Here is a 20,589-nt window from a genome sequence, read left to right on the forward strand (position 1 = left end):
TCATGGAATGAATTACTAAGTAGTGTGTTGATGTGTAGAACTTTAGGTATCATCAAAACTCAACTTGATGTTATTCTGGATGGCCACCTTAGTTTAAAATAAATAAATTAAAAAAAATTAAAAATTGACTAGGTGCCAGATCAGTTCCTCACAAAAATCCAGTAACGTGTTACCTGTATATAATAAAATATTGTAATCATTAATTCTGTTCACCTTTTATGGTACTGTGTAACTATATATAAAAACAATTGCTACAGTAAACATTTTTTTTTTTTCTAAAACTAACAGCACGTGATTGGGCTACTTACTGAACAGTAAAACAGGGTGTTGAACTTGCTTCATCACTGCTTATATACGTTCTGTCCAGATTGAGTGGTATACTTGGTATGTGTGTGTGTGTGTGTGTATTGTAAAGGCCAACCCTGACACAGACAGACAGGTGTAGGACACAAGTTCAAGCACACTCGAGTTATTACCTTTTTTACCTTGTGCGCAATGCCTTCCCTGTTCCCACAAGCTCAATGCAGTCCCAAGCACAACACAATACCCTTTCCTTTTCTCCACCACTCCTCCCAGCAAGCCTGGTCTCCCTCCTTCCGAGTCTGGCTCCCGGAGTGCTGTCTGCAGTCTCCTTTTATAAGGCACCAGGAAGTGCTCCAGGTGCTCATTGCCCTACTTCCAGTAGCACTTCCGGGTGTGGGAAAAGAGCTGTTCTCCAGGGCTCAGCAGCCATTGCAGCACCCCCACTTTATCCAACTCACGTGAAGCCCTGCAGGAATCCGAGGCACCGCTACAAGCCATGGTTGCTGCCATCTAGCGCTCCGGGGGAGGTAACACTCTGGATAGGTTGGCTCCCCAAGTCCTTCCGGCGTGGAGGCGTCCCGGCCATCCGTCACAGTTTATGTGTGTGTATATATTCAATTATAATCATACCTAAGACATTATAAAATACTACATAAAAGCTCAAACTCTGTTGAATTGTATGATAATAATCACTTATATAGGAAGAATATATTCCATATAACTGCCATTAGAGTTGCAGTGCTTCTATTTAGAAGAGGACACCTGGCATGTTTTGTCTTTAACCAGTCCTTGTTTATTAGGAGAGAGCTGCCAAGTAATAGCAAATTTCACACAAATTTATCTGGGTTAATCCAATTTCCTTACCCCTTTCCCATTCAGGTTCATAAACTGTCTGATTTCCATGAGCAATTTGTAAAAACTCTTCAGCAGAGCACCGTGGCTTAACCACCTCACTTCTGTGTGGTAGGGTAGGCCTTGTCTGACATTGTGGTTATTAAGCAAGTCATTGAACTGGCGGGTCATGGTTTGATAACTTACATCTACGACATGATCCATTTTAAGCAATTTACTGCATATTGCTCCTTGGTGAAGAATGCAGTGTATTTCCCAAAAAATTCTTTACCTCCATTTGATTTTACTTTTTTCTTTGGAATTTGGCGACAACCGCCGCTATCTTTCCAAACATATCAACGGTGCGCCATCAGTAGTTAGACTTGCAGTATGAGACCAGTTCACTTCTTGCTTATCCAAGCATTTGACTGAACATGAAAATGTCACTGGAAGTTGTTGTCAGTCATGGGCATAAGTTCAAAAAACTCCTCGTAAATGTTTAAACATTCATCAACACCTCTGATAAAAAGAGCAAGCCTGGGCCACATCAGTCACATCGGTGCTCTCATCTATTGCAACAGATTAAAACAAATGTCCTTGCTTTCTCCTTCAATTGTCTGTGCAAGTATTGTGCCTCTGTCTGCAACAGTTTATCTTGATAAACTTGTATTTGTAAAAGCCTGTTGCCTTTTGGGACAAACAAGTTCATCTGCTTTCAACATGCACATTTTAACAAACTCTCCCTCAGAAAACTGCTTAAATGCCAATGCAATCTCATTGGCAATAACAACTGGCCTTCTCGGCTGCATCATTTGCCACATGACTACGATTGAAGACAGACTGTTGCTTTTTAAGAGGAGCAACTAAACATTTGATGTAGTCTTTTCACAATTTCCCAGTATATTGGTTGTACTTTTTTCCATGGTTGGTTTTGTAGTGTCTTTAGTAGTCTTCCAATGTTAAACTCTTTGGTTATCGCCACTTGTTGGGGAAAAAAATAAGCAAGTCTGTTTGTGGTTCACTGCATAGAAAAAAATATTTTGTCCTCTGTTTCTCCTGCAATACTCAACATTCATCATCCACCTTGCGTTTCTTAAACACATTTTTACTTAATCGTTTATAAACTGCAAATGAAAAAAGTTTACTTCACACATCTAATAAAGCAGGGTTGCCACATTTATAAGATGATTTGTAACAAAGACTTGTCAAACCTTCCAGATTTGCTTTAAATATATATATATATATATATATATATATATATATATATATGAAATAGTTTACTGTCAAATAAATGCAAAGAGTACACGACACGCATTTCGCCCTTATTCTGGGCTCATCAGGTGTACACACTCCACTGCACTCCCTCTCGGGCACCGTGGCGGATGTTAGCAGATTGCTGGCCAACCACAAGCGTTACCTGGTAGGTAACCACCCATACAATCAGATTGTGACACAGACTACGAATGCCGTGAAATATATATATATATATATATATATATATATATATATATATATATATATATATATATATATATATATAAAAGCCCAAAATAAAGTGAATTACATCCTAAAAAACCCTTAATCTGAACTTTTACCAGCCCCTTTGAACCATATTTACCCTTTTTCAACCAACAAAAAACAGATCTGGCAACATGACAGAAAAGGTGCAGAAATTGCAAACCATAACTGCCATCTACTGATAAATTAGAAACTGCAGCTTATGGGAGCCAGTCATTTTCCACCTCCTCTGTTGCAGTTTATATGAATATGTATATGAGTACACATAAATAAACAGCATACAATATTTATTGTATAATACTGATCAGTTCACGGGCTGGTCAAACCCGCATGGCAGGCCATATGTTCTGCACCTCTCGTCTAGGTGAATAAAATGGATGAGCATGTTGGGCTAAATAAATGGCCTGTTTTAGACACAGTTTTTCTAATGTTTATTTACAGATGTAGCTATTAATAAACTGAATCCTTTCAAATTTTTATATTTTAATTTAAAAAAAAAAAAAAAACACTTCCTATTTTAGGCACAGTCTTATTTATGATTATAAATTTTTTGAAAATGCTCTGAGCGTCAAGCATATCACTTAAACTTGTACAACCCCAATTCCAAAATAAGTTGGGACGCTGTGTAAAATATAAGTAAAAATAGAATGCAATTATTTGCAAATCTCATAAATCCATATTTTATTCACAGTAGAACATAGGAAAACATGAAATGTTGAAAGTGAGAGTTTACTTTTTATGAGAAATTAATTCAGTTTAAATTTGGGGCAAGTAAAAACTGGAAGAGCAGGTGGTACTAAAAAGAAACGGCTTGAACATTTTGCAACTAATTGGGTTAATTGTAATATGTAATTGGGTTAACAGTAATATGATTGGTGATCCTCTGCCTCTCTAAGATGTTATTTTTATACCCAATCTGAAAAAAAACTTTTAAATTGTGGAACAATTTCCGAATGTTCCTCAGTATAAAATTGAGAAGACTTTGAATACAGTGATCCCTCGCTATATCGCGCTTCGCCTTTCGCGGCTTCACTCTATCACGGATTTTATATGTAAGCATATTTAAATATATATCGCGGATTTTTTGCTGGTTCGCGGATTTCTGAGGACAATGGGTCTTTTAATTTCTGGTACGTGCTTCCTCAGTTGGTTTGTCCAGTTGATTTCATACAAGGGACGCTATTGGCAGATGGCTGAGAAGCTACCCAACTTACTTTCTCTCTCTCTCTCTCTTGCGCTGACTGTCTCTGATCCTGACGTAGGGGGTGTGAGCAGGGGGGCTGTTCGCACACCTAGACGATACGGACGCTCATCTAAAAATGCTGAAAGATTATCTTCACGTTGCTACCTTCTGTGTGCAGCTGCTTTGTGAAGCGACATGCTGCACGGTGCTTCGCATACTTAAAAGCTCAAAGGGCATGTATTGATTTTTGACTTTGTTTTTCTCTGTATCTCTCTCTCCCTGCTCCTGACGGAGGGGGTGTGAGCTGCCGCCTTCAACAGCTTTGTACCGGCAGTGCTTCGCATACTTAAAAGCCAAACAGCCCTATTGATTTGTTTGCTTTCCTCTCTCTCCTGATGCGCACTCCTTTGAAGAGGAAGATATGTTTGCATTCTTTTAATTGTGAGACAGAACTGTCATCTCTGTCTTGTCATGGAGCACAGTTTAAACTTTTGAAAAAGAGACAAATGTTTGCAGTGTTTGAATAATGTTCCTGTCTCTCTACAACCTCCTGTGTTTCTGCGCAAATCTGTGACCCAAGCATGACAATATAAAAATAACCATATAAACATATGGTTTCTACTTTGCGGGTTTTCTTATTTCGCAGGTGGCTCTGGAACGCAACCCCCGCGATGGAGGAGGGATTACTGTATCTCATCACCTTTAGAACATAATATCCTCAAAAGAATCGGAGAATCTGGAGAAATCTCTGTGCGTAACGAACAAGGCCGAAAATTAGTAATGGATGCCTGTGATCTTCGGGCCCTCAGGTGGCACTACATTTAAAATGGGCATGATTCTGTCATGGAAATAACTGCATGGGCTCAGGAACGCTTTCAGGAATCTTTATCTGTGAACACAGTTTGCTGGGCCATCCACAAATGCAAGTTAAAGTTCTTTCATGCAAAGAAAAAGCCATATGTGTACATGATCCAGAAATGCCACCATCTTTTCTAGGCCCAACTTCATTTAAAATGGACTGAGGCAAAGTGAAAAACTGTTCAGTGGTCAGTCAAATCAAAATTTTAAATTCTTTTTGGAAACATTGATGTCGCATCCTTCAGATTAAAGAGGAGAAGGGACCATCTGGATTTTTGTCAGCGTTCAGTTCAGAAGCTTGCATTTGAGTGCCTATGGAATTTCCAGCTTGCACAGCTGGAAAGGCACCATCAATGCTGAAAGGTATACAGTGATCCCTCGCTATATCGCGCTTCGCCTTTCGCGGCTTCACTCCATCGCGGATTTTATATGTAAGCATATTTAAATATATATCGCGGATTTTTCGCTGCTTCGCGGGTTTCTGCGGACAATGGGTCTTTTAATTTCTGGTACATGCTTCCTCAGTTGGTTTGCCCAGTTGATTTCATACAAGGGACGCTATTGGCAGATGGCTGAGAAGCTACCCAACTTTCTTTCTCTCTCTCTCTCTCTCTCTCTCTCTCTCTCTCTCTCTCTCTTGCGCTGAAGTAGCGGGGTGTGAGCAGGGGGGCTGTGTGCAGCTGCTTCCTGAAGGACATGCTGCACGGAGCTTCGCATACTTAAAAGCTCAAAGGGCACGTATTGATTTTTTATCTCTCTCTCTATCTCTCGCTCTCTCTCTCTCTCTGCTCCTGACAGAGGGGGTGTGAGCTGCCGCCTTCAACAGCTTTGTACCGGCGGTGCTTCGCATACTTAAAAGCCAAAAAGCCCTATTGATTTTTTTTTTGACTGCTTGCTTTGCACTCCTTTGAAAAGGAAGATATGTTTGCATTCTTTTAATTGTGAGACAGAACTGTCATCTCTGTCTTGTCATGGAGCACAGTTTAAACTTTTGAAAAAGAGACAAATGTTTGTTTGCAGTGTTTGAATAACGTTCCTGTCTCTCTACAACCTCCTGGGTTTCTGCGCAAATCTGTGACCCAAGCATGACATTCTAAAAATAACCATATAAACATATGGTTTCTACTTCGCGGATTTTCCTATTTCGCGGGTGGCTCTGGAACGCAACCCCCGCGATGGAGGAGGGATTACTGTATACAGATTTTAGAGCAACATATGTTCACATCTAGACAATGTCTTTTTCAGGGAAGGCCTTGCCTATTTCAGTAAGTTGATTCTAAACGACATACTTAATCTGCAGGGTGAGGCAGAAAGGACGGACGTTTTTTTACAAAATCACAAAATTATTAATTTTTTCTTACAAAGAAATTTATTGAAAGATTTGAGTTCATATTGAAATAGCATTTGACAAAATCAAGTGTGGAAAACAACATCTCCCATGTGGTGTCCGTTATCACTGATGCATTTCTGAAGGCATTCATGGAAGTTGGCCTCCACTCTTTTCAGCATCGCTCGGTCGATTTAGGTGACTTCCACATGAATGGCTTCCTTCAGTTCCTCTAATGTACGGGGCTTATGCTCGTATACATGTGCCTTGAGGTGACCCCACAAGAAATAATCGCACCTGGATAAGTCAGGGGATCGAGGAGGCCAATGAATGTCACCAAACCCGGAAATGAGGTGACCAGGGAAGAGAGGGCAAATAACATCCATTGATGCTCTAGCGGTGTGGGCTGTCGCCCCATCCTGTTGAAACCACACACAACGGATGGGAATACGTTTTCGTCGTAATTCAGATAAAAAAGTTATTATCCCGATATAGCGCTCCGAACGATTGAGGCCAAGTTCAGAAGAATGCTTCCGAGCAGATCGACTTGGACTGCGCAGCAGGGCTAGTCGTACGCTTTCCACATTTTCAGGGGTATGTGCCGATCATGTAACCCCTGGCAGTCTTTTGTTCATTAGTGTACCTCGTGTACGAAGTGCTTTAACCCAATGTAGGATAGTGTTACAAGCAGGAACAGCTTTTTTCTGTGGATATTGAAATGGCAACGAAATTCACGCTGAACTGCAGTAATAGATTGGTTGTTCTTGACAAAACAGTCGTACGCAAAAACGCGGTGTTCTATCGTCCACAGCTCCATGGCTTCAACTTCCAAAAAAAATGCTAAGACTTCGCGAACCTAACGCCACCTACCGCACATCTGTCACTCCACCTAGTAGTGAGTTCTATCCATTTCAAAGACGTCCATCCTTTCTGCTTCACCCTGTAGTACAATATAATGGTTTATAGTAGAATAGTCTGGGTGCTGATGTGGCCTGTCTACAGTCTAGACCTTTCACCAGTTGAAAAATGTGGCCCTTCATGAAACGAAAAATATGACAGACGACCCAGGACTGTTGTCTGATCTAAGATTTTAGCTGCTCAAGAATGGGGCAACCTTCCAATCCCAGAAGACGAGCAACTGGTCTCCTCATTTCGTGGATATTTATGGACTGTTTATTAACTCTTTTAGGGCGGATGTCGACTTTTATCGACAGGAGGGGTTGAAGGCGGATGTCGACTTAGCTGTTAATGGCAACAAATCTCACTGTCACGTCACAGGCATTCCCTCTGTGCTTGGAGGAATGCTAGACTCGTTGACTCGGCAAATAAACATTGCGTGTGCATGAGTTGCGAAATGTAAACAGGCAAGATGGCACCGACATGTGAAAAGGCAGCGAAGCAAGTGCAGAAAAGAAAACACTCGCATTATGCGCATTTGCGCATTATCGCGGAGTCGGACTCTTGATTTTTCAGAATCGGACTTTATTGGCAGTGATCAGGAGATCGAGCAAGAGAGTTAGAAGCAGGCATCAGCTGATCAGACACCAGCCGATGCCGTGCCAGAGGATCTGCTGCCAGTTGCGTGCCTTCGTGCAGCCGATGCATCTACGGCAAGGTTCGCATGGGATAAATACACAGACATTGATCCGTTGAGAGCTGATCTGGCTACCGGAGTTTACAAGACGGCATGGCTTGCTGTTGGACACGGCAGATCACCAGCTGCTGTACTTCAGGCTGCTCTCTCCTGATGCTGCTTTTCAGCTACTGTCAGACGAGACAAACAGGTAGGCAGAGATTTTTTTTGAATCGCGGGCTGCGTTTGCATCGCATTCTCATTTTTCAAAGTGGAAACCCACAACGAAAGACGAGATGAAGCCCGCTGTGGCATTACAAATAGAGATGAGACAGAACTGGTGATATAACTTCAGGGAGCATTGGTCCAAACGTGTTTTGTCCCCTGGTGGCTTAGGTACGTGCTGCTGCAAAGTTTTATTCACTTCTGTAATAAACAGAAGCAAATCCCATGGGGTGAGCCAGGCTATAATGCCATACATAAAGTTCATAAAGTTTCAGAAGATGAAAAGAGGTGACAATACGGTTTTCATGCTAGCAGAAAACTTGGTGGCAGTGGCATGGCATGATGGCAAATGGGTGACTTGTCTCTCTACAGTACACACTAACAATATATGTTAGAAAGTGCAGCAACAGACAATTGAAAAATAGGCACCAAAGCAACACGTATTGTAAGGAGTGCAATGTGGCAATGACTGAAATTGGCTGCTTTGAGCGAGATCAGACTTTGCTGTGTAAAATGTATGTGATATGTATGTGAAATCATAGAGTATGCAGGCTCATACAACATGCAAGACAGTAACATTTGTCAAAAGTAAATATTTTTTGTTGATTTGATATGTTAAACAATTGCTTTGTGTTCTTTTTTAAAAAATGTTAGTTTTTGGAAAAATATTCAGCCCTGGGAGAAAAGAAACAAAAAAAAAATTAGCCCTAAAAGAGTTAAAAGAAGAGGTGGTGCTACACAGTGGTAAACATGGCCCTGTCCCAACTTTTGAGAGACATGTTGCTGCCATCAAATTTGGCTCTGAGGTTAGGTATCTGCACTGGCAATCTGAAGGTTGCTGGTTTGAATCCCGTAAATGCCAATAGGGACTCTGCTCTGTTGGGCCCTTGAGCAAGGCCCTTAACCTGCAATTGCTGAGTGCTTTGAGTAGTGAGAAAAGCGCTATATAAATGCAAAGAATTATTATTCAAAATTACCATAATTTTTTTCTCAAAATGGTATTCTTTCCTGAGTTTAAACATTTGATAGGTTTTCCACATTCTTTTGTGAATAAAATAGGGGTTTGAGATTTGCAAATCATTGCATTGTCTTTATTTACATTTTACACAGCATCCCAACTTTTTTGGAATTGGTTTATAGTTTTTGTGAAGATGCGTGGTTTGAAAATATCAACTAAAGTTGGAAGTGATAAACATAATTTTACTCTCATAGTCTACTTTGCAGTGCTGAACTAAATTAAACTATTTTGGTTAAAGCTCAAGTAACAATTGGCACGATTTTCTCAAGTGATGAGCACTTTTTTCTTAAGCTCTTGAGATACTATTAAGATACTGTCAAAATTTAATTGGCTTTTTTAATGTATATAAACACTCTTGATAAGCATCATACATTGCTGGAGTGGAAATATACTGACTGAAATTTTTAGTACACAACTCAAAGAAGCCATCCCAAAGGTTTAAAAGGATGTTGGTGAAAGCTTCAAGTTTAAATTACCCCCTCCTCTGACACACACAAAATGAGATTATGTTCCGAATTATTTTATTGTAATGTCATTTTAGTGAGATTACTAAATACAAATAATTATAAAGCTTTAGTATGTTTTGTAGCTGCACAGTCTCGGCTGAAAATGTATGCATTTTGAATGAAAGCTTGCTGATTTTTGTTGTTTGCCAGGAATAGAGCACAAAGTAGTCATGGTGGTCAGATAAAAAGGCAAGCTACATCTGCTCATCACAGAGTCAAAGTACAACCAAGCAATTCTGTAGAAGCAGGATTAAATGCCAGACTTCCACAAAAGCTCAAACACAAGCCGTACTGTGCAAATGGTGCTTGTTGGCTAAACTGGCTGCTTCAGTCAAATGTGATCCTGCTGCTTATAACGCTACATGAATTTGTTTAGTTTTCTAATATTTGTTTAGAATTTTGAAAAATTGATAATGCGTAATTTCCCTTGATGATGCTCTGATCAGTCAGTCCCCATTCTAAACCAGCCAATTTTCTTAACAAAAGACTTGGTTATCAGTAAATTGACCAATCACAAAGCCCTTTTTTTGTCAGCATCTGCTTTTTTTGGCTGCATTCACCAACCTTTTACATTTTAAGAAAGTTGAGTAATAAACTGAGAGAAGGGAATCAGAGTTGTGTAGTTAGACAAATGGCATAAAGAGCTACGTCATTCAGACCTTTTTTGTCCTTTTATTAAAAGCAATACTGCTTGTCTTATGTTTTTATGGTGAGTGAGTTGTGTTAAGTACAGCAGCTCACATTTTCCGCAAGATGAAGAATTTGAAATTGCAGTTTAGTAAAAATAGGATTGTTAGAATAACAGTAAAAATGTCTATTTGACTTGTTAAGCATGTTAGCCTTGTACCTTATTGATAAAAATCTTATGGACATTTTATAGGTATGCAAGTTTTGTACTGTGTGTATTTGAGTGTGTTGTACAGTATACATTTTTTTAAGAAACAAATACTGCATAATTAAAATGGTAATCCATATTTTATAATACACCTCAGGAATGTCTAGCCTAGTACAGTTTGTTTTTTTTTTTGTTTTTTTTGTTTTTTTAAATATACAAACATCATGAATGTATTTTTAACAGCAAAAAGCTGTAGTGCAATTAATTATTAAAACCTCTGTGTGTTCATGTGTGTGTTATTAAAACCTATGTATGTATGTAATGTATAGATATGTGTATATGTATATGTATGTATGTAAGTATTGTTTAACTGTCCATATTAGTTAATTTTAATCAAAATGTAAAATTATATAATGCCTAAGACCTTGTTTTGCAGAGACCAGCTTTCAATATGTAAATAAAAACACGGCTCATTCTGTCAAAAATAGCAACTTTGGTAATTATGAAATTATCTTGGGTGAAATACCTTTTCGTTTCCAGGTCCTTTTGTTTCCCTTGCAGTTTTTATTATTAAAGCCAACCATGAAATTCCTCCACGTGGTAGGAACCTGTAATACTGTGGTAATGGCTCAGTGAACCTGTACGTACTTTGCGGTCATTGATGGGTTGTACAGTCCGTTGTTATGTGACAAGGCTGACAAGTCTGCATTCAAAGCTCTTTCTCTCCACACTGTTTTTATTTAGCATCTTTAATTTTTTAAATTTGTTTTGTTTTGTGCAATGTTCAGTTTGCATAAGTCAAATGACAACTGTCAAACCATAACACTCAGTCTTCAGAGTGAATTGTAAACTTTAATCTGTAACTAAGGGCATTGTACAAGGATGAATGGGAAGAAGGTGGCAGAAAAGGACTGCCAACATAAATTAAGGAGAAGGAAGCATCAAGCTAGAGTTTGAAAAAGCAGAAAAAAAAACAATTGCACTAAAAGAATTTGCTCCAAGTCTACTTTGTAAGCATTTTTGCTTACATGAAAAATAAATTCTTTGGAATATATTTAGTTTTATTTAGTAAATAATATAACCTTATAAGGCTTAAATAATATTGTTAAAGCTGTAGAAGCCTTGTCTGAAATTAAAAAATGTGAACTGGAAATGTGTACACTCGGTATGTAATTGCACTTTATGCCTGTATAAAAATATGAAAGCTCCAAGGAAGCAACAAATTAAAAAAATAAAAATAAAAAAAAAAAGCGAGCAATGAGAATATAGACCTTACTTAAATGTAATAGCATTTTAGTTTGTTATAGCTAAATTTATTATTCAGAATCATTATCCCCGTCACTGTGGGTGAAATACTCTGTAAAGGTACTTCAGGCTGCTCTTGTAATAAATTGGGTCCTCCGAGAATGGCATATTGTTAATTTAACAATTACTTGCCATGCCAGTTCACACATAAGTGACCTACTTATCTTCTCACCATGTAACAAGCAAAGTTTTGTATAAAGAATACTGTCGTCATGTATTTAAAGATAGCAATGAAAAATGTTTTTTCCACAGCTGTAACAAATGTTTTATTTTCACTGTTATGCTTTATTTTTGCACTGTAAGGGTATAAATGTATGCTGTGTTCCACTACATGCATCTTTGAATATTAAGAAGCTAGATTATATTTTTAATGGCTTTTACTCTTTTATAAAAAGATTTTGCCACCACTAGTGAAAGATATTTGCCTATACGTCCAGACAGACACCCAGTGGCTAGCTTCTTACTGTATACGGTTTTCCGGCATATTTGGCAGACCTCCTATTTCCTTTTTTTACCCTTTTTTATTTAAAAACATTCTGTTGTTTGACTTTCAATTTTCTGAATCTGATTTGCTCCAGTTTGTTGGTAGATTGAGGTCTTAATTTTCAGAAATGGAGATTATAATTGTACCCAAAATTAAATTGGATATTACTGTTCCTCCTTTCGATTTGCGACTTTGATATTTTTAAATGTTTCATATTTGCTGCTACTTGGTATACCAGTGTTTTGCAGTATTCTGTTGTATGAAGGGTGTTTTAAGGCAGAGAAATTACAATTTTTGTGCAGGCTCTTTTGCTAGTCCAGAAAAAGCTTTTTTCTGAAAAATGCATTGTTGGTAGCAAAGTTGTTTGTTTCCTTTGGAACTTATTAAAAAAATATTCTGTAAATTTCATGAAGCAGCTTTATAAAGATTTTTTCAGCCTTTCACAAAAAGCATCATAAATCCTGTGTGGTAAATTCAGGGTAAGTTCAGTAACTTATTTTTTTTCACAATCCCAGGCTTAGCACAACTGCCACACAGTAAGAAGATTATGGGCTCATGTCCCAGGTCCTCCCTGTGTGTTAGTGCTTTGAGTAGTAAGAAAAGTGCTATATAAATGAATTATAATTTATTATAGTAGCATCTTGAGATGCCACACACATTACAAAACCTGTATATCCCTATGGATTTTTTTTCCCTTGAAACTCCACTTTTAAAGAAATCTGGTTGCACTGCATTCCTGGTGTGTGTACGTGGTGATCCTTCATTCCAGTAGTCAGCTTGAGCTACCTTCATTAATATCACAGATGAACTTGTACTCTGAAAAGTTTTAATCCCTCTGGCTGTACTTTCAATGAAGTTTTATGTTTTCCATTATGTTATGCATTATACCATTGATGTGTTCACTTATGCCTCTTTGTTTAACCTAATCTATGTGAACTAGTATACACAGAAGAGTAGGAACAGGATGAAGATGAGAGAGAAAAAGGCGTAATTTAAACTCGGGTTAACTGGCAATTGGTTATGCACATTTGGGGTTCAAGTAATACCTACCAAGGACAAATGCTTTTTCTGTAGAGAGTGGGGCTTGGTGCTGCCATCATTGGAGCACATTGTGATGTCCAGGAACAACCAGTTGCCTTTTCCCTGCTAGGCCATTATTCATTTCTATTTTATGAAATTTAACTGGGAGAAGCAATCAAAGCCAAAAGTATTAAATGGCCAACTTTAATCAAATTGACTTTTATTTATCTTGTTAGCTGCAGCAGTAGCACATTGCATATTGCTGAAACTTAAAAGCCCTAGGGTGGTGTAACAAAAGTCATGTTTGCGATTAATCTAAGCACTGTAGTAAGAGGGTCAGTTAAAACATAGGTGCTACATTATTCAGTGAATTTTTACATCTCGGGAACGTGCATTTTCAAACCGTTTAACTGAAAGTCAGTGTTGTGGTAGACTGTTAGACATGTTTAATTTTTGTCATATCCTACTTCAGTACTTTTTAAATCAAAGCATGGCTTTGGCCATCTGCCTGTTTAGGTGAAAACTGGCTATAGTAGTCACTGTGAACAGAAGCAGGGGACTTATTAATATTTATTACAGATAATTCCATCTTTTATGTAATCTAAGGCATTTTTTTTATCATTAGTTTTGATGCTACAAACTGGATGTATTCTGCAAGTTTTAAGGATTTTGTTTGAGTGCCACTGTGAAAGACTATTTTTGAAAATGCATACTTTTAACTTTATTTGGCAAATGAGTGTGTGCCACAATTGAGAAAAAAAACTGATTTTAAAAATATAACACTTTAATGAGTTGTCTGATTTGCTTGAAAAAGTAAAGAATCTTGCAGTGCTCTGTTGTCTAAGAACATTTAGCAGTGTGGTTTATGTTGCCATTGCTATCTGATTGTGCTGATAGTTTTAAATGAGTATTAAAAATTCAGCAGTTGCTGATTACATTTAGCATATGTAATGAGATTTTTCACAGGAATTTATATTAATTATATGTTTTGATCATTTTACTAGAAGAAACTTCAGACATCACATGGACATTTACAGATGGAGATTTGATTGAAAGACTTGAGAATTGTGACATGTTGTTAACCTTTATTTTGTTTTGAAAATATTTTTTCATGAATTATTGTGATGCATGTTTAATGGTGCCAGAATTAGACTTGGTAACATCTACTGGAGGATTAACATTTTTGAAAGTGTTACTATTTACTATTGTAAAATGGAAAAAAGGTGAAAGCACTATTTTGACTTTTGAACCATCAAGGGTTTGTATATTTGTTTTGAATATCTTGAAATGGGACACGCACCTACACTTGGGTCATTTAATGTATTAAAAAATCTTTCAGAAAGATGCTATATATGATATTAAGAGATTTTGCTACATCGTTATAGCACCAGAAGTATAAGATACCATGTGGGATAAAATGGTTGCTCTGCTCTTGAGGTGATTTGTTTGTATTAATCAAAGGCTAGTGTCTGAAGATGATGGACCCTAACTCCTGGTTCCAATTGCTTTCACAGTGTATATGTATGGTTTTCTTCCCATTTTGTACAGGAGTCTTGAAGCCAGGAAGTACAATGAGGTTTGAGGATTGGCAAAAAAATATGCTTATGTATGTTTTTTAGTGGGTGGCATCTAATTTCAAGATGGACAGCATACGGTTCTTCAGTTTGTAGTGTATTGATTTCAGACTTTTTTGGTAAAAAAAAATAAATTGCCAGGCAACATCTTTGTTAGAATATACTTGCATGTTCTAAGTGTTTCATGGATATTTCAGTACAGGCTACAGTTGCCCTTTTGGCGCTGGATGCTAAACCAATGGGGCAGTTTGTGTACTAAACAACTTCTTCTTTTTTTTTTTTTTTTCTTTTTTTTTTTTTAACAGGGTGTTAGTAATTTTTGTAATAATAAAGTCTGATTTCTTTGAGAGAAATGGAGTTTTGTTTATTGCCATCATCTTTACACTAAAATCTTAACATTGAGTTTTGCAAGAAAATAGTCTGCATGGTTGTGTAATGTATTGCTAGGCACAACTCCTAGAATAATGATAGCAGTATGTTTCTGATGTGTGAATGATTAATGTTTCCTTACTGTTGTAACCAATGTAATAGTCATAGCCCATGTACTTTATGAGCTGCATATAATTTGTTCTGTACTGACGAGGAGGACAATTGTGTATTTATTATTTGAAGTTGATTCTGTATTTGTTACTGTTAGTTGAAGATCGAGCACATGGTTTTTGAATAAAAGGTACAGAAATTCAGGTAATTCCAAAGGGCTCCTAAGCTTTTTCTTCTAACTTTTTATATGTACATCTTAAGATAAATTGAGCCATTTATGCCATTTTTAAAATTTCACTTGTCTATAAATTCTTTTGTAGTATTTTGTTTTTCTACTTTTAATGAAAATGGTCTAGCATATATCATTGGTTTATAAAGTTAGTCCAACCTTTTCCTTGACTTTACTATAATGAACTTTAAACCAGTGTGGTGCTTATAATTTTAGTGGGAGAGCTTTTTTAATATTCAGGAAGAGTGTCAGTGTGTTTATTAAATCCAAGTCTTTTTTTTTTCTTTTTTTTTTTTCTTCATGTCAATTCCTCATGCACTCCCCCTGCTTCTCATTGCTGCTGGGTTTGCACAGCTTTATAACTTTTTTTTTCTTTAAACTTCTAAAGAGATCATTTAAATTCAAAGAGTGATACACAGAGTTGAATAGTTTGCTGTCAAAAGATGTATTGCATGTGTATGTACATCTCTGCATTGTTTTTCTCCATCTGCCTGTAAGCTTATGCCTCAGTCAGTAGCCCCCACTCCCCATTTGCAAGCGGGGTCCAGGCTTATCTACTGTAGATTTTAAAAAAAAAAAAAAAAATTGTTGTGCTGCCAGTTATTCTTTCCATTGTCCAGTGGATGTTGAGATGAAGCAGTCATATTGAAAGTGCCTTGAGGTCTGCCTTTGCTTATTGCCCATTGGATTGCCAATTTGGATTCAAAATCACTGACATTTTTTCTCCCATTGGCTCTCTAAATTTTCCAGGTTCTGTATTTTTAAACAAGGTACTGCTTGCCCTTTGTACCACCTTCTGATTACAAGAAACTCTGAGAACGATAAGCGGGGAAACGCTTGTGTTTACAAAATTCCAGGCACACACAGAAAGGCGCATCTTCACATATTAGTGGCAGTATTTTGAGAATGACCCATGCAAGAAAAGAAAAAGCCCATAAGCCAAGAAGCTTGCTTTATTATGAATGAGGATAGTGAAAGTAATGGATCTGATGTAGATTCTTTTAGACTTGTATCCAGGATGCTGTTGTGGGGGCTAAGTGCATAGTATAGGTGAGTTTCTGCTTTCTTCCACTATGTGATGCAAATGAGATGTGCTAGCTTTTGTCATATTTTATAGTTAAGTGTGTGTGGGTTTTTGTTTTTGTACTGCTTTGTATATGTACGTTATTCAAAGCTCATAACTTTTACAAATATGAAACTTGTGAAATTATATATGAATATTTGTGTGTGTGTGTGTGTGTGTGTGTGTGTGTATAAGTATCTATAAATAAATCACAAGTTTTTGCCCAGAGGCAAAACTCTTGATCAGTTTCATAAAACGTTATTTTGAATTGTAAAGTTTTTGTTTGGTTTTTTTTTTTTTTTAACTGAGAGGGTGACTATTTATGTATGTATTTTTCTTTAGTCTCTTGATGTAGTTTTTCCTCACCAGGACATTATTTTTATCATTTCTAATATTCCTGAACTTGTACCACTACAAGGAAAAATTATACCTAATTATGATGGTGGTGTTTTGGAGTATTACAATTGTTTGTGCCATAATTCTGTCACAAGGTATAATTTTATTTTCAAGATATATTCAGAAAGACCAAGGTTTGGCCTTCAATTGCACATCTAGAATATAAGCTTTTCAGTAAGGCAAATTCTTTTTATGGTGATATTTGAAAACTGTAGAGGCAGTGGAAGAAGATCTTTATTTTTACTGCTTCAAAGCAATAACATTCTACAGATTGGCTGCTAGCTTTTGGTAACCCTTGTGTTGTGTACTAGCCATATGGGCATGCATTCTTTGTTGTGTTTGGTGTTTTGATGCATATTCCAAAACTTATGACAAGAAAAGCAACATTCGAACTTCTTTTTTGGTTAAAAACCTAGTTGGAGTTTGTAGTGTTACTGTGCTATATAGATTTTTTCCCTAAAACAGTTCCATTACCAGATGTATAAATTCTGAAACTGCAATGCTTACCCTTCATTTGGATATCTAGTACTTTTACTGAAAGCACACTGTTTATAATTTAGACATTTATTTGAATATAGTAAAAGCTAGAAGAATTATTGATTGATTGGAAGTATATCCCAACATTTATGCTAAGAATAATATTCAAAGTGGTTTGTTTTTTTTAGTAAAAATGTGATTGAATGTTGCAATTTACTGTACTGTCATTTCTACATAAAACTTAATTCAAGTGTAAATTTTCTGTAAGAGTTGTCAGTCCTTCATTTTGATACATGGAACATGTATATTGAGTTAAGTATAAAGAATGTGTGGCCAGTTAAATCATAAAAATTTGGCAAAAATGAGGCAGCGTTTAAAGGGTTACTAGGTTGCTGTGCCATCTGTACCTTTAATATCTGATTCAGCACACCTATAACTTTTGTAACTGTCAGTATATTATATTGCTTTGTTTTTCTAAGCAGTTGCCATTTTAGTAATTCTAAGAAGGTGTGTAGCAAGCCGTTGATTCACTTTTTTTTTTTTTTTTTTTTTTTTTTTTTTGTTCCTCTCCTCACAACATATACTTGAAATAAATACAATAAAGCATTCCGATATTTCTTTATTTAGAGCTCTCCTAAGGTCCAATATCTCACTTTAAGAATTGCTCTGCAGATGTAAACTACAAATGTAAAATTTGTTCTTAAAGTCTACAGTTTATAAACGAATGAGGTAAACCTGGGGGTCAGGATTGCAGGTAGTTTTTAATAATATCTCAAACTGCAGAGTGTAGTGTGACGGTAAAAAAGACTCATTTCTGGAGTAAGGATATAAACTGTAGCATTGAGAGACCCAAAAAGCCAAATAAGTTAGAAGATAGTTATAATCATCTAAAATAAAAGGTTTTGTACAGTGTGCTCCTTTGTAGGTTGTAATTAGCTGCTACACAAGAGTATTTTATTAAATAAATGTACATGTAGATACAGTGAGGCCCGGGATAATCAGATTTAGCAATAAGTATTTTTAATGATAGGAGATGTATTTACATTTGCATAATTTTCATTTTTAACCTTCTTGGTTTAGCAAACTGTAGAAGTTCTCATTGTTGAAATTCTTTCAACCAGGTAAATTGTTTTTAATGTAGTAGATTAGAAGCATCTTGTATTTAAATATTAGCGTTTCAAGACAGTTGTGTTTGTGTTCAATCACTGTCAACTTCCAAACTATCCATACGTACCATCTATTATGTGTGCCACAAAATTCTGATGGGTTCTATATTAATTATGTGCCTACATGATTTAGATCGTGTTAGTTTGGTGGGATCAGTCGGATGAATTTTCAAAAACAATTACATTTTTTTTCTTCAGTATTTTACACAGCTTTGATCTTGTCAGAATCCAATGTAAAATTCTCTTTTGCAAGAAATGCACTTTGAGTGGGTATGATTTTTGTCAGTATACAATGGAAATAGTGGTGTACAAGTGAAGAAGCCATTGTTTGGAATTGAAATGTTTGTTTCCTTGTGCACTTGGTTTATAAGTAACAGGTATTTTGCTTAATCACATATTTTAAAGTCAGCTGGAGAGAGTTTCAAGTTTGCTTGGATGTCCATTGTTTGGATTTTCTTTCACGGGAGTGGAGCATTCTGGGAAAGGCTTGATTTACTTTGGTGTTCTCAGACGGCGTGAATGGTTGCAGTTTATTAGCTGAATGCGGAAGTCTGGGTGGAGGGCCACCCAGATGTTCAAATCCAAAAGACGATTCCTGTGTATTAGCTAATTTTGGTAATAGATACAGCTGTTGTGTGCCCTTTTAAGAACAGAGTTAGCATAATAATTAATGAATGAGGAGGTAGGCCTGCTCATATAATTTCAATATACTTAAATGTAATCTTCAAAGGACAAATTCTGTTGTTCAACTGTAGAATGTGTTTTTGCTTTTCCTTGTGCTAGTTTCAGTATTGTTACTCCAGACATGCTGTGCAGTACTGCATTATTTTACAAGCCTGATTTTTCAGATTGCATCTAGCACCAGCTTTTTGCTTTTATCATATTTTATTTACTTGGTTTACATTTTGTCATTATTATTAAAATTTCATTGAACTGAACTCAATGTTTAATTCCTTTATTGCCTCCTCCCTCTCATAGCATTCTGTTAGAATCCTGCACACTTCTGTTGCCTACCAGTTGCATGCCACCTAAAGAAAACTCTTTTCTCTAGCTATGTTGTTGGCTATAAGCTATGCACCTTATTCATTGCTTTAAAATTTGGATTTTTTGTTGAAGTAGTGGTTTCTTGATAGAAACTCCAATTTGCTGTTTAGATGCAGAGAAGAGAGACCATGGGAAGTACCACTTTAGTGTACTGTAATTAGTTTTAAAGCATTATAAAAAAGCAATATGAATGGCCACTGCTGCATTTCTAACAAAAGTATCGTTACAGGATTTGAGTCTTGATTTAAAAGCTGATTAACTATAAGTATCTTTGTTAGCTGGTATACTATTCTGAAGGTTTTACGCCCTACATCTGACTATTCAGCCACTAAAAGTTTAATAATCATGAGAACGTCTACTTTGTAAGACCAGAGTGAGTGCCCTGAAGGATGGGCATTGAAGTCCTTTAAGGCAAGGAAAGAATTTTTTTTGTATGTAGGAGGAATTTAGAAGGGTATTAAACTTAAATGGAAGTCAGTTGAGTGAATTGAGAACTTTATTCACATGGGGTTGGACTTCCAATTTTGTTCCTGCTTTTTCTGTTTGGTTTTTACTATACAGTAGTAAGTGAAATTTGAACAGCCTCACCATAATGCATTGTAATAGCTACTTCTAATTAAAGTGATGAGTGAATTACCATGCCAAGGTCTCACATCTAAATAAGTAGCTTTAAGTTTGATTCGGTCTGCCAGAAAAAGCATGTTTGAGGACGCTGAGATACAAGGTAACTGAAAGCTGAATTTCTAGTTGTTTTTAAGTTGCCTAGGAGGTGTAATTTTCAGCCTAATGCATATATAGACATTTAATTCTTAGATGGAGGTTGAGAAGGTGAAACAGTAATAATTGCTGTTTTTACCGGTTGTAACTTCCTAAAATAACAGTGCTAATGCAGAGATTACTTCATTTTTTCCATTGAAGTAGTTGTACTGCTGGCGTTCAAGTCTTTATCCATTTGCACTGACAGACTTCCAAGCCATGTTTAATATTATGTAAATACTTCGCCTTTTTTGTAAAATGCTTTTTAGATTTTTAATATTTGATATTATTTTGTTTAAACCTTTAAGCAGAGAAATGGGTGTGGCTGGCAATATAATCTATAGTGAGGAGTGACTGATAGGATAGTGATGGGAATTGCCAGACTCCGCAAAGAGACGATATCCCAATTTTTAGGTTT

General features: G+C 36.6%; 1 protein-coding gene and 1 non-coding gene across 4 annotated transcripts in view; both read left to right on the top strand.

Moving 5' to 3' along the window:
* epc1a (enhancer of polycomb homolog 1 (Drosophila) a) overlaps window positions 1–20,589 on the top strand; it is a 122,652-nt gene that overhangs the window by 58,472 nt on the left and 43,591 nt on the right. The gene's annotated exons all lie outside the window — the stretch shown is intronic.
* On the top strand, window positions 20,230–20,358 carry LOC114654013 (small nucleolar RNA SNORA47). The gene has a single exon (XR_003716660.1). It is a non-coding gene; the product is annotated as a small nucleolar RNA SNORA47 (small nucleolar RNA).

This window comes from Erpetoichthys calabaricus, chromosome 6 (genome assembly GCF_900747795.2).
Source record: "Erpetoichthys calabaricus chromosome 6, fErpCal1.3, whole genome shotgun sequence".
NCBI lineage: Eukaryota > Metazoa > Chordata > Cladistia > Polypteriformes > Polypteridae > Erpetoichthys > Erpetoichthys calabaricus.